This window comes from Wyeomyia smithii, chromosome 1, assembly GCF_029784165.1.
Source record: "Wyeomyia smithii strain HCP4-BCI-WySm-NY-G18 chromosome 1, ASM2978416v1, whole genome shotgun sequence".
NCBI classification, from domain to species: domain Eukaryota; kingdom Metazoa; phylum Arthropoda; class Insecta; order Diptera; family Culicidae; genus Wyeomyia; species Wyeomyia smithii.
Genome location: NC_073694.1, coordinates 93489103 through 93504962, shown reverse-complemented (window position 1 = coordinate 93504962; position 15860 = coordinate 93489103). Strand labels below are relative to the sequence as shown.

General features: G+C 35.2%; 1 pseudogene; it reads right to left on the bottom strand.

Moving 5' to 3' along the window:
* Positions 1-2497: 2497 nt before the first annotated feature.
* On the bottom strand, positions 2498-6211 carry LOC129717889 (uncharacterized; annotated as a pseudogene).
* Positions 6212-15860: the final 9649 nt, after the last annotated feature.

Below are 15860 nucleotides of genomic sequence, written 5' to 3'. Positions count from 1 at the left end.
CCAAACTTTTATTTGTAAAAATAGATTTACATGAACGCTTCAATCCAATAAATGTATATTCACTCTTAAGGTTCTAAAATTTGATGTTGCAATCTATTCATATAAAAATTCAGTCCGGTCTGTCTGTCTGATCCATATAAGCTCGTAAACTACCGAACCGATCGACGTGAAAATTTATATGTAGGGGTTTTTGGTTCCGATTAAGGTTCCTATGATATTTAAAGACCCTCCCTCTTCTTGAAGGGAGGGGTCCTATACAAATGAAACATAAATTTCTGCACAACTCAAGAACAAACCAAGCAAATGAAACTGAATTTTGTATGTGGATGTTTAAAAAGTTAACAAATATGTCCATAATAGTTGAACGCCCCTCACTTTTGTGGAAAGAAGGGGTTCCATACAAATGAAACACAAATTTCTGCACATCTCAAGAGCTAACCAACTGAATGGAACCAAATTTGGCAGGTGAATATTTTTAGAGGTAACAAATATGTTCCAAAATCGACCTCAGGCAACATTTTGGATTGTAAGATGGCAATTTCCGGTTTCTGGAAAACAGCCGAAAATGGCCGATTTCCACCCAAAATAAGAATATCCGGATCTAGAATGATACACAGGGGCTAAAATCGACCACAGATACCATTTTGAAATACAAGATGGCGACTTCCGGTTTGTGAAAAACAGCCTAAAATAACCAAATACCATCCAATATGAGTATCTCTAGAATGATGCAATGAGCTAACAATTGACCTCAGGCACCATTTTAAATTGCTAAATGACATCTTCTAGGAAACAGTCGAAAATGAACGAGTATACTCAATATGGATATTTCCGTAATCGAGATGATGCATAGAAACCAAACATTGACCCTGGACACCATTTTGAATTTAAAGACGACCACTTCTAATTTGTGGGAAACAACCAAAATAACTAAATACCTCCCAATATGGGTATTTCAGGTGTCAGATTGATGCCACATAGTCTGCTGAAGATGACCGAATACCACCCAATATGAATGTATTCAGAATCAAGGCGATATACAGAAGCCAAAAGTCGAGGATGTTGTCATTTCGATAAAACCAATCATTTCAGACGATTCGTTATTTGACTTTGATCATATCCTATGGCCGATTCGTCGTGCATTTGCTGATTTTGAACACATCGCAAGGAATCAATGAATTTGGAACGTTCAAATAGTACGATACCACATTTAAATTATGTTGAGGCCACATATATCGATCAAAGCAGGTATAGCTTTGAATAGTCTTTGAATTTCTTTTCTTTTTAATAAGGGTGCCGCCACAAGGACGCTAAATCCCTTAGTTTCTAAGTCTTAGTTGATTGTAAAAAGCATTTTTTCATCACTGAATAGTAGGCTATGAACTATTCGGACATGACAAAGTAGTTCAGGGTCTCTTTGTTATTGCTTTTGACAATACAATCCTGCGTTATGATGAAAAACCTAAATTGATACACCTAGCGGTCAGACCCAGCCTTTCTCATTCAAACTTTTATTTGTAAAAATAGATTTACTTGAACGCTTCAATCCAATAAATGTATATTCACTCTTTAGGTTCAAAAATATTGATGTTGTAATGGGGGGACATCGGGCCTCGTCCTGAATGATGAGCAGAATTTTGCTCGAAACCGGTCGACGGTACAGGTAAATTTTAATATGTTTACTTGTTAGATTTAGTAAGAGTAATAAGTGTTGTTGTCTGGTCCTTGATATCGGTCGTCATATTAAGCTCTTACGGTAGCACGAAACAAGTTTAAAGTTGTAATCTATACATATAAAAATGAAATCCGGTCTGTCTGTCTGTCTGATCCATAAAGGCTCAAAAACTACTGAACCGATCGTCGTGAAAATTTGTATGTACACACTTAGATTTTCATTCGTTGTTTTGCTTTCGTCTCGACTAGACGCAAATTGTTCATCTCCGTTTGAGTGCGCAAAATAACAATACACGAGTTATCGTACAGGTGTTTTTTTTTTGTCGATTAGTTCTTGTGCTGCGCGATAACAATAGCCTGCAGTTTATCGGCAGAAACATCTTCTGCACACTGGTAGGGGCAGGCTACCCCGCCAGTGATCTGATACGCAGCTGATATATCAGCAAGAATAATTCTCCCGCACCGCTGTTACCCCGCTAGCAGCACGGACCACCATACGATCGAGCGAGTTTAAGTCAACTACAAGTGGCATCTACAAGGTCGCGTGTAGGATACGGCCACTGTGTCACAACACGAAGCTGGATCGTCATTGATTGTTCTGCGGAGACGCTCGATTAATCCTACTATCAGCCGTGAGGTCGTGACTTAGACGTTCGGTGAAGTATTCACTTTAGAATTTTGATCATCATTATTAATATTATTATTATTATTGTTATTATTATTATTATCCGAATTTCGCACTTCTCAGCATATTGCTGGAACATTTCACCTACCCCGAGCTATCTTGAATGCCAAAGGGGTTAGGCTTGGTGGATTCGTCAAGTTTGATCCTAATCCTAATACCGTCTGCTTTAGTTGGATGTGTTGTGGTGGTTCAGAAACCTTCGTACCGTGTTGCAGGTCCCAAGAACCACTGCTTTCTGTATGCTGTGTAGTTCATTTCTCAGCTCCAACTCTTCCAGGGAATTTATAAGGGCATAGGGAACCAGTCCAGTAGCAGAGATTACTACCGGGACTATACGTACACCCTCAAGGTGCCACATCTGCCTCAACTCCTCAGCCAAATCGTGATATTTCGTAATCTTGGTCGAGAATGTTGATTGGACATTACGAACTAACGGTACAGCGATGTCGATGATGGTTACCCGCTTCATCCTTTTGTCGTAGACCACAATGTCGGGACGGTTGGCAAGTATCAGGACGTCCGTAGTGATCTCGCGATCCCAGTACAATTTTACGCAGCTATTCTCCAGAACCGGACTCGGCAGGTACTTGTAGTGGGGCACATACTGGTTCACCAAATTGTGCTTCAGTGCAAGTTGTTGGTGCACAATTTTGGCGACCGCATTATGTCGACCGAGATAGGCTGCCTCTGCTAACGCCTGACAACCTGCGACGACATGTTCGATCGTTTCCCCTACCGCATTGCACTTTCTGCATCGATCTTCCACCTCTTCGTGCAATATGTACCTACGGTAGTTCTTCGTCGCAATGACCCGGTCCTGGATGGCTATCATAAAACCTTCTGTCTCCATAAAGAGATCACCTCGCACCAGCCACGCATTTGATGCCACCTTATCAATATGTGTTTGAGCTAACTGATGGGGGTGCGTCCCATGCAACTCTTTCAGCTTCCACGCTGCGATCTTCTCGTCCGTAGTTTTTACATCGCAGTTCAGCTGGTAGTCCTCTTGCGCCAGATGCAGGGCGCTGAACCCGTGGTCTGCTCCACAAACAGTGCGGTAGATTTCGTGACGATTCTGGCTTTCTACGAAGTACCTCCACAACTGCTGTATCTGAAAAGCGCAGAGCACTTGTATATCGGTGACACCCCTTCCTCCTTCAATACGTGGCAAGGTAACTCTTTCGGTTGCTGATTTTGGGTGGTGCATACGGAATTTGGTGAGCGACACTCGCAACGCGCGTTCTATCGCCTCCAAATCCGTTTTGGTCCATTTGACCACCCCGAAGCTATATGTCAACAATGGCACGGAAAACGTGTTGATTGCTTTCGTTTTGTTGCCGGCTGAGAGGAAGGACTTCAAAATACGGCTGACACGATACAAGAACTTTTCCTGCAGCTCTTTCTTGATCGCGGTGTGGTGAATACCTTTCAGTTGCAGGAAACCCAAGTATTTGTACGATTCACCTTCAGCCATACTTCGAATTTCATCTCGTTCGTTGATGCGGAAACTGTCGGCGTCCACTAATTTGCCTCGATGAAGGTTGACGAGTCGGCATTTGTCGACACCAAACTCCATCCGGATATCGTTACTGAACGTTGTCACCACCTGTAACAGATGGCGCAGCTTCTCCTTTGATTCCGCAAACAACTTCAAATCATCCATGTAGAAGGTGTGGGTTACTTTTGTACTTATAGTCCCACTTTTCAATTGATAGCCATAGCTGCATCGGTTGAGTGCTCTGCTAAGGGGGTTTATCGCGAGGCAAAACCATAGCGGACTGAAGGTGTCGCCTTGGAAAATCCCCCTCCTTATGCTGAGAGTTCTAGACCGTAACACTGTTGCTCCGTCGGTAACGTGGAGAGACGTGCTCCACATTCCCATTGCGTGCTGCATCAACCTGATGACGCCATCGTCTATTTTATACAACTTCAGTACCTTCATGAGGTACGAGTGAGGTACCGAGTCGTATGCCTTCTTAAAGTCGATGTACGCCATACCAAGCTTTCGTTTGCTTCGGCTTGCCTGGCCAACAATAACCGCATCAATGATGACCTGATCTTTTCAGCCTTGCGTGTTTTTGCGGCAGCCTTTCTGTTCCTCAGTCATCACTCTGTTCACCTCGCAATGGTCCTGCATTTTTCGAGTGATTACCGACGAGAGCACTTTATACAGACTTGAGAGACATGTTATTGGTCTGTACTTAGCTGGATTAGCCGTGTTACGATCCTTCGGTAGGAGGTAGGTTACCCCTTTCGTGATGAATTCTGGTAACTCCTGGGGGTCTCTTAGCACCATGTTGAAGCATTCCGCTAGTCGTCCGTGGGCTGCTGACAGTTTTTTATACCAGAAGTTGTGCACAAAATCTGGTCCGGGTGCGGCCCAATTCCTGGTATACCGCGTAGCCTCCCGGATATCCTGGGTGGTTACTACTGCAGCAGCCATGCGTTCAATTCCATCACAATGTTCTTCCTCTCCTACCAACCACATCCCGCTGTCATTGTGTTGAGCGGGGTTCTCCCATAAATTGGCCCAGAACTGTGTAACTTCGCCAATCTCCGGAAGCCCCTCGCTGTAATCGGGTTTGTCGTTCCTGATGTGGTTATAAAACTCTCTCTCGTTCGTGCTGAACATCCGATTTTCTTTCTTCCGTCTCGAACATTCCCCATAACGCCGCATCCGTTTTGCAAGAGCACTCAACCGTTGTACATGGGTGTCGAGAATCTCCGTGATTTTGAGTTCACTGAGATCTCGGAGCTCTGCGGGCTTTACGATTTCCGCTATTTGACAAACCAGCCTCCTTGATCGGTTTCCCCTCGTGTACTGTGTCAACCGACCGATTTTTACCCGCAAAGTTGCAATCCTGAATTCCAGTCGTCGCATCCATGCGGGCTTCTGTGCACTGGGACAGGGACGACCTTCACCGTTACCTTGGGGATAGGTCCGTAGTCCCAGGGTTCTCACGACGGCTACAGCTGCGCAATACACTATAAACTGCAGCTCCTCAAGGTTCTCAGCGGCTTCCGAATACTGTGGCAAAATATCCTCATTGAAGGTTCTTACCGGCTGACGAATAGCCGGTAGGAATACTGTAGTTTTGGTATTCTGTGTCGGGAAGTGGGGTCTGTTCCCCGAAACTGTGTAACCGCTGTGTCCATCTGGAAAGCTAGTTCGTCTCGTAGTTGTTGTCGTTGTTGGTCCATTATTTGTTCCGAAGCGCGTAGCTCCTCCACTGCCGTGTTTATCGATGCATTTTGTTCCGGCTCCTCACTCGCAACCGATGCATCATGCCCTGCAGAACTCCTGCTCGACGTATCGCTCGATCCATTCCCTTCCCTTAACTCCCTCTGCACTTCCAGCCTGATGGTGTCCAGCTCCGTCACAGTGAGCATATTGTTGGATAGTATTGCTCGCTGTCGGCTGTACAACTTGTTCCGGTCAAGCTGGTTGGCAAACCGAGGGTACTGCTCAATGAACATGTCTAGCATTCTTGGCCTGCCAGACATATCCGTCTCCAACTTCGTGCAAACGTGGAAGCAACGAATCACATACATGTTCATCTCCCTAGTCCACATGATCCGTTGCCGTTGGCGGCCTGCCAACGTGAGCGACTGACGACGGTCGGTCGCAGCATCATCAGCAGGTGCAGCAGTGCCTTGGTGGTGTCTGTTGCTGCTTTGACTGTTTTGCGTGTAGTTTACGGGCTGTGCCCGTTGACTGGAGAGCCGCTCTTGCACCTCGTTCTCCTCCAGCCGCTGGCCGCTCGCTCTGTCCCCTGTTCCAGGACCAGCTCCAGTAAGGGCTCCCTCCTCGGGCGATCGCATTGGCTTATTTCTTCTATGTCGTGTCTCCATTCTGGGTTCACTTTTTTAATCGTAAGCCTAACCGATTGGTAGGGTTTTGGGCTTAGGTACTTATAGAGGTACCAGCTCGCTTGTCAGGACTGGTTTTCGGATATTATGGTATTTCTAGGGAGCTCAACAAAGCCCATTGTTAGGCCCCGCCACATCCATAGACCGTCCTCGCTGCTTGTCCGGGATTGCTTATTCAAGTATTCGCAACTAACCATTATATTTAATGGCCGTATCGTTATCCGCAACCTACGACCCGTTCGGCAGCTAGCAGCTAAGCCCCGTCGAGTCCCCACCTCCTCAAACGGTACCGAGACGGTATTGTTATTATTATTATTATTGTTACTATTATTATTGTTACTATTATTATTATTATTATTATTATTATTATTATTATTATTATTATTATTATTATTATTATTATTATTATTATTATTATTATTATTATTATTATTATTATTATTATTATTATTATTATTATTATTATTATTATTATTATTATTATTATTATTATTATTATTATTATTATTATTATTATTATTATTATTATTATTATTATTATTATTATTATTATTATTATTATTATTATTATTATTATTATTATTATTATTATTATTATTATTATTATTATTATTATTATTATTATTATTATTATTATTATTATTATTATTATTATTATTATTATTATTATTATTATTATTATTATTATTATTATTATTATTATTATTATTATTATTATTATTATTATTATTATTATTATTATTATTATTATTATTATTATTATTATTATTATTATTATTATTATTATTATTATTATTATTATTATTATTATTATTATTATTATTATTATTATTATTATTATTATTATTATTATTATTATTATTATTATTATTATTATTATTATTATTATTATTATTATTATTATTATTATTATTATTATTATTATTATTATTATTATTATTATTATTATTATTATTATTATTATTATTATTATTATTATTATTATTATTATTATTATTATTATTATTATTATTATTATTATTATTATTATTATTATTATTATTATTATTATTATTATTATTATTATTATTATTATTATTATTATTATTATTATTATTATTATTATTATTATTATTATTATTATTATTATTATTATTATTATTATTATTATTATTATTATTATTATTATTATTATTATTATTATTATTATTATTATTATTATTATTATTATTATTATTATTATTATTATTATTATTATTATTATTATTATTATTATTATTATTATTATTATTATTATTATTATTATTATTATTATTATTATTATTATTATTATTATTATTATTATTATTATTATTATTATTATTATTATTATTATTATTATTATTATTATTATTATTATTATTATTATTATTATTATTATTATTATTATTATTATTATTATTATTATTATTATTATTATTATTATTATTATTATTATTATTATTATTATTATTATTATTATTATTATTATTATTATTATTATTATTATTATTATTATTATTATTATTATTATTATTATTATTATTATTATTATTATTATTATTATTATTATTATTATTATTATTATTATTATTATTATTATTATTATTATTATTATTATTATTATTATTATTATTATTATTATTATTATTATTATTATTATTATTATTATTATTATTATTATTATTATTATTATTATTATTATTATTATTATTATTATTATTATTATTATTATTATTATTATTATTATTATTATTATTATTATTATTATTATTATTATTATTATTATTATTATTATTATTATTATTATTATTATTATTATTATTATTATTATTATTATTATTATTATTATTATTATTATTATTATTATTATTATTATTATTATTATTATTATTATTATTATTATTATTATTATTATTATTATTATTATTATTATTATTATTATTATTATTATTATTATTATTATTATTATTATTATTTTTATTATTATTATTATTATTATTATTATTATTATTATTATTATTATTATTATTATTATTATTATTATTATTATTATTATTATTATTATTATTATTATTATTATTATTATTATTATTATTATTATTATTATTATTATTATTATTGTTATTATTATTATTATTATTATTATTATTATTATTATTATTATTATTATTATTATTATTATTATTATTATTATTATTATTATTATTATTATTATTATTATTATTATTATTATTATTATTATTATCATTATTATTATTATTATTATTATTATTATTATTATTATTATTATTATTATTATTATTATTATTATTATTATTATTATTATTATTATTATTATTATTATTATTATTATTATAATTATTATTATTATTATTATTATTATTATTATTATTATTATTATTATTATTATTATTATTATTATTATTATTATTATTATTATTATTATTATTATTATTATTATTATTATTATTATTATTATTATTATTATTATTATTATTATTATTATTATTATTATTATTATTATTATTATTATTATTATTATTATTATTATTATTATTATTATTATTATTATTATTATTATTATTATTATTATTATTATTATTATTATTATTATTATTATTATTATTATTATTATTATTATAATTATTATTATTATTATTATTATTATTTTTATTATTATTATTATTATTATTATTATTATTATTATTATTATTATTATTATTATTATTATTATTATTATTATTATTATTATTATTATTATTATTATTATTATTATTATTATTATTATTATTATTATTATTATTATTATTATTATTATTATTATTATTATTATTATTATTATTATTATTATTATTATTATTATTATTATTATTATTATTATTATTATTATTATTATTATTATTATTATTATTATTATTATTATTATTATTATTATTATTATTATTATTATTATTATTATTATTATTATTATTATTATTATTATTATTATTATTATTATTATTTTTATTATTATTATTATTATTATTATTATTATTATTATTATTATTATTATTATTATTATTATTATTATTTTTATTATTATTATTATTATTATTATTATTATTATTATTATTATTATTATTATTATTATTATTATTATTATTATTATTATTATTATTATTATTATTATTATTATTATTATTATTATTATTATTATTATTATTATTATTATTATTATTATTATTATTATTATTATTATTATTATTATTATTATTATTATTATTATTATTCATTCCGCGTCGAACACTCGACAGAAACGGACGTGCAAAATGGTCGTTCTATTACAATCCGGTCCGTGTGTACGAATAGCCAAACAAAAGAGTGTATTATTCAAGGCCATCAGTTGACAGTCGAGTCCGTGTCGCTGTGCTGAGTGATCTCACACCCGGCTCACTGCTGGTGGCTGTATTTGTGCTGCTGTACTGGTGCTGCTGGCTGCTTTGGGTGCAGCTTCGAACGATCGGACAACCACTGCTGGAAGGAAGAAGTAAAGAGGTACGTGTTCTTGTCGGCGCTAGTTCGCTAGTGCGCTACATTTAGCGCGATGGATATAGATCCCTCGCCTCCCGTGCCACCATCCCCGAACCCCCCTGACCCTGACCCTTCTGTTACCCCCTCCCCTGTTCATTCTCCAGTCCCCCCTCGCCCCAGGCTTTACCCGGACGGATCTCAACAGGGCAGCTATACTGTTTATTTTCGTCCAAAGGCAGGAGTGAATTCAAAGCGATTAAACATACTGCAAATTTCAAAAGACCTGACGAAGGGGTACAAGGCCGTGACCGAAATTTCCAAGGTCCGACCTAACAAGCTCCGTGTCGTGGTCAGTGATCTGGCACAGGCTAATGCTATCGCTTGCTCTGAGCTCTTCACACGCGAGTATCGCGTTTACATACCCGCACGAGACGTGGAGATCGACGGTGACATAACCGATTCGAGTCTGTCTGTCGAGTGTATCCTTAAAAGCGCAACCGGTTGCTTCAAAAATACCGAAACACAGGCGAAGATTTTGGATTGTAAGCAATTGCGGTCCATGTCTCTCGTCGGCGGTAAAAAAGTTTACACTCCGTCAGACTCGTTTCGCGTAACGTTTGCCGGATCTGCACTCCCTAGCCACGTCTCGATCGACCGGGTTCGTCTGCCTGTGCGATTGTATGTACCCCGTGTTATGAATTGCACCAATTGCAAGCAGTTAGGCCACACAGCCGCCTACTGCTGCAATGTAGCAAGTGTGGAGAGACTCATGCGGAAGATTCTTGCAGTGTTAATGCTGAAAAATGTATTCACTGTGGGGAAAACCAGCATGAGCTCTCCACATGCCCAGTGTACATGCAGCGCAGAGATAAAATCAAGCGGTCACTTAAGGAGCGTTCAAAGCGTTCTTACGCTGAAATGCTGAAGAAGACCGTGACCACTTCTACCATAACATCGAACCCCTTTGATCTGTTGCCCTCCGATGAAACCGATTCTGACGATTCATCAGCGGGAACATCTTATGCCAATCCTGGGGAGTCTAGGAAGAGGAAAAATGTTTCTTCTCCTAAACTTCCCCGTAAAGGTCCTAAGATTTCCCAAAGTGTAATGAAAAGTACGAACAAACCAAACAGTGCTGCGGAAAAACCGAAGCAAACTCCTCCTGGGCTTGCAAATTTAAAGTCCCAGAAGGAGTTCCCAGCACTGCCAGGAACATCTAAAACCCCAGTTGTTCCTTTTGCACATCCAGTTGATGAAACAAACTCTGGATTAGTGAAATTTTCTGACATTGTGGACTGGATTTTTGAAAATTTTAATGTACCCGATCCAATTAAAATTTTTCTTACAGCATTCCTCCCAACAGTTAGATCATTTTTGAAGCAGTTGACTGCCCAATGGCCCCTCCTTGCAGCGATTGTATCCTTCGATGCCTAATTCAACTGCGTATATGAAGGATTCTATCTCTGTCTTACAGTGGAATTGTAGAAGTATTTTACCAAAAATTGATTCGTTTAAAGTTTTGATAAATAAAAACAAATGCGATGCATTTTCCCTTTGTGAAACTTGGCTTACTTCAAATATTGATCTCAACTTCCATGATTTTAATATTCGCCTTGATCGAGACACCCCATATGGAGGAGTACTTTTAGGGATTAAAAAGTGCTATTCTTTCTATCGTATTAACCTCCCCTCGATTCCAGGCATCGAAGTTGTCGCATGTCAAATGACAATACAAGGTAAAGAGCTTTGTATTGCCTCAATATATATTCCTCCCAGAGCACAGGTTGGGCAACGGCTGCTCTTTGATTTAATAGAACTTCTTCCCTCGCCACGTTTGATTTTCGGAGACTTCAACTCTCATGGCGTGGCTTGGGGTTCCCCATACAATGATAACCGCTCCTCTTTAATCTATAACCTTTGCGATGACTTCGACATGACTATTTTAAACAACGGTGAAATGACACGTATCCCGAAACCTCCAGCGCGCCCAAGCGCTTTGGATCTATCCTTATGTTCGACGTCGCTACGGTTGGATTGCACATGGAAGGTAATCCTTGATCCTCACGGTAGCGACCATTTGCCTATTCTTATTTCAATTAATAACGGGTCGACTCGCATGCGACCAATTGACATTCCGTATGACCTCACACGGAATGTCGATTGGAAGTTATACGAGGAAATGATTTCAAAAGCGGTCGAGTCGATACAACATCATCCACCACTTGAAGAATACAACCTCCTCGCGGGCTTGATTCTCGACGCCGCGTTGCAAGCCCAAACGAAGAAATATCCCGGCGTAACGATCAAAGAACGGCCTCCCACTCCGTGGTGGGACCAAGAGTGCTCCGATGTCTACACGCAAAGATCCGACGCGTTTTTGGCCTTCCAGAAGGGAGGTATACCTGGCGACTATTTACGGTATTCGGAGCTTGATACCAAGCTTAAAAGTTTGGCTAAAGCAAAGTAACGCGGATATTGGCGTCGGTTCGTGAACGAGACGTCGAGGGAGACATCGATGAGCACTCTTTGGAAAACAGCCCGAAGAATGCGGAATCGCGTAACGGTCAACGAAAGCGAGGAGTCTTCAAGTCGGTGGATATTTGGTTTTGCCAGGAAAGTATGTCCGGACTCTGTTCCTGAGCAAAACATTGTTCGCGATGCGTCTCCGGGCCACGACGCGATTGAATCACCTTTTACGATGGCAGAATTTTCAGTTGCCCTCCTGTCCTGTAACAAAAACGCGCCTGGGTTAGATAGAATCAAATTCAACTTGTTGAAGAATCTACCCGGCAATGCCAAGAGGCGCTTGTTGAACTTGTTCAATGAGTTCCTGGAGCAAAACATTGTACCGCAGGATTGGAGGCAAGTGAAGGTGATCGCCATCCAAAAACCTGGGAAACCAGCTACTGATCACAACTCTTATAGGCCGATTGCAATGCTATCCTGTATCCGGAAGTTGATGGAAAAAATGATACTCCGTCGTTTAGACCATTGGGTCGAATCAAATGGTCTACTATCAGAAACTTAATTTGGCTTCCGCCGTGCCAAAGGGACGAATGATTGTCTTGCGTTGCTTTCAACAGATATTCAGCTGGCGTATGCTCGCAAAGAACAAATGGCGTCTGCGTTCTTGGACATTAAGGGGGCTTTTGATTCCGTTTCTATTGACATTCTTTCGGGTAAACTTCACCGACAAGGATTTTCTCCAATTTTGAACAATTTTTTGCACAATTTGTTGTCCGAAAAGCACATGCATTTTACGCACGGCGATTTGGCAACTTTTCGCATTAGCTACATGGGTCTTCCCCAGGGCTCATGTTTAAGCCCCCTTCTTTACAACTTTTATGTAAATGACATCGACGAATGTCTGGCAAACTCATGCACGATAAGACAACTTGCAGACGACAGTGTAATCTCTGTTACAGGAGCCAAAGCTGCCGATTTGCAAGGACCATTGCAAGATACCTTGGACAATTTGTCTGCTTGGGCTTTACAGCTAGGTATCGAATTCTCTCCGGAGAAGACTGAGATAGTAGTTTTTTCTAGGAAGCATGAACCTGCTCAGCTTCAAACACAATTAATGGGTAAAACGATTTCTCAGGTTTTGGTACACAAATATCTTGGTGTCTGGTTCGACTCTAAAAGCACCTGGGGTTGTCACGTGAGGTATCTGATGAAAAAATGTCAACAAAGAGTGAATTTTCTTCGTACAATAACCGGACAATGGTGGGGAGCCCACCCAGGAGACCTTATAAGGCTTTACCAAACAACGATACTGTCTGTTATTGAGTACGGGTGTTTCTGCTTCCGCTCCGCAGCAAACACACATTTGATCAAACTGGAGCGAATACAATATCGTTGTTTGCGTATCGCCTTGGGTTGCATGCAGTCGACCCATACGATGAGTTTGGAGATCTTAGCTGGAGTACTACCATTGAAAAACCGCTTCTGGAGCCTGTCTTCTCGTATTCTTATCAAATGTGAGGTCTTGAACCGTCCCGTGATTGGAAATTTTGAAAGGTTAATCGAACTTAATTCTCAAACCCGTTTTATGACATTGTATTTCAATCACATGTCCCAAAATATTAACCCTTCTTCGAATATTCCAAATCGTGTCGACTTATCGCATACTTCTGATTCTACTGTGTTTTTCGATACATCCATGATAGAAGAAACTCGTGGAATCCCGGATCATTTACGCGTGCAGCAGATCCCCGAAATTTTTTCCAATAAATATCGAAACATCAACTGCGACAATATGTACTACACTGACGGATCACTTCTTGATGGGTCCACTGGCTTCGGTATCTTCAATAACAATTTAACCGTCTCCCATAAGCTCGATAATCCTGCTTCTGTTTACGTCGCAGAATTAGCTGCAATTCAGTACACCCTAGGGATTATCGAAAAAATGCCCACGGACCATTATTTCATCTTTACGGACAGTCTCAGTTCCATTGAGGCTCTCCGATCGATGAAAGATGTTAAGCACTCTCCGTATTTCCTGGGGAAAATACGGGAACATCTGAGTGCTTTATCCGAAAAATCTACTCAGATTACCTTAGCGTGGGCCCCTTCTCACTGCTCGATACCGGGTAGTGAGAAAGCGGACTTTTTGGCTAAGGTGGGCGCAACAAACGGTGATATTTATGAAAGACCAATTGCCTTTAATGAATTTTTCGCATTTGTACGTCAGAATACGATCATCAGTTGGCAAAATTCTTGGACCAAGGGGGAACTGGGAAGGTGGTTACATTCCATAATCCCCAAGGTATCGACGAACCCGAGGTTCAAGGGGTTGGATGTAGGTCGGGATTTCATTTGCGTGATGTCCCGGCTTATGTCCAATCACTATAGATTTGACGCGCATCTCCGTCGTGTTGGGCTCGGGGAGAGTGGTATCTGTGCCTGTGGTGAAGGTTATCACGACATAGAGCACGTTGTTTGGTCATGCCCTGTACACCGTGACGCCAGGTCTAGATTAATAGCTTCCCTGCAGGCCGAAGGTAGGCAGCCGGCTTTTCCTGTTCGTGATGTCTTGGCGAGCCGTGACCTATCCTACATGTCCCTTATATACGTTTTCCTGAAATCCATCCACGCCCCAGTTTAGTCCTATCCCCTTCCGCCTACATCCAACCAAACGACAAGAACACGTTCAGCAATCAGACCCGCACGATACTCTCAAGGCCCGATGGAAACAACCCAATATGCCAGTCCGTAATATCTTGGCCCAGCAGCGGAACAAATTTAATATGCTGCTTAACTATGGCAATGAAAACCATCAAACAGCAAACCTGTGCTTTTAATGCAAAATATTCTAGCTTTACGTTAGATTTAGTTTCAGCTCGTAGTCGGCAGCGAGGATAAAAAATTTGCTTTTAGTTATTAAGCTACTTTAGAAAGTAAGCTACCAGATATAATTGGCGCCGTTAAACATTGAATTGTATTTGTGCCGTGTAAAATAAACTATAGATGAAGAAAAAAAAAATTATTATTATTATTATTATTATTATTATTATAATTATTATTATTATTATTATTATTATTATTATTATTATTATTATTATTATTATTATTATTATTATTATTATTATTATTATTATTATTATTATTATTATTATTATTATTATTATTATTATTATTATTATTATTATTATTATTATTATTATTATTATTATTATTATTATTATTATTATTATTATTATTATTATTATCATTATTATTATTATTATTATTATTATTATTATTATTATTATTATTATTATTATTATTATTATTATTATTATTATTATTATTATTATTATTATTATTATTATTATTATTATTATTATTATTATTATTATTATTATTATTATTATTATTATTATTATTATTATTATTATTATTATTATTATTATTATTATTATTATTATTATTATTATTATTATTATTATTATTATTATTATTATTATTATTATTATTATTATTATTATTATTATTATTATTATTATTATTATTATTATTATTATTATTATTATTATTATTATTATTATTATTATTATTATTATTATTATTATTATTATTATTATTATTATTATTATTATTATTATTATTATTATTATTATTATTATTATTATTATTA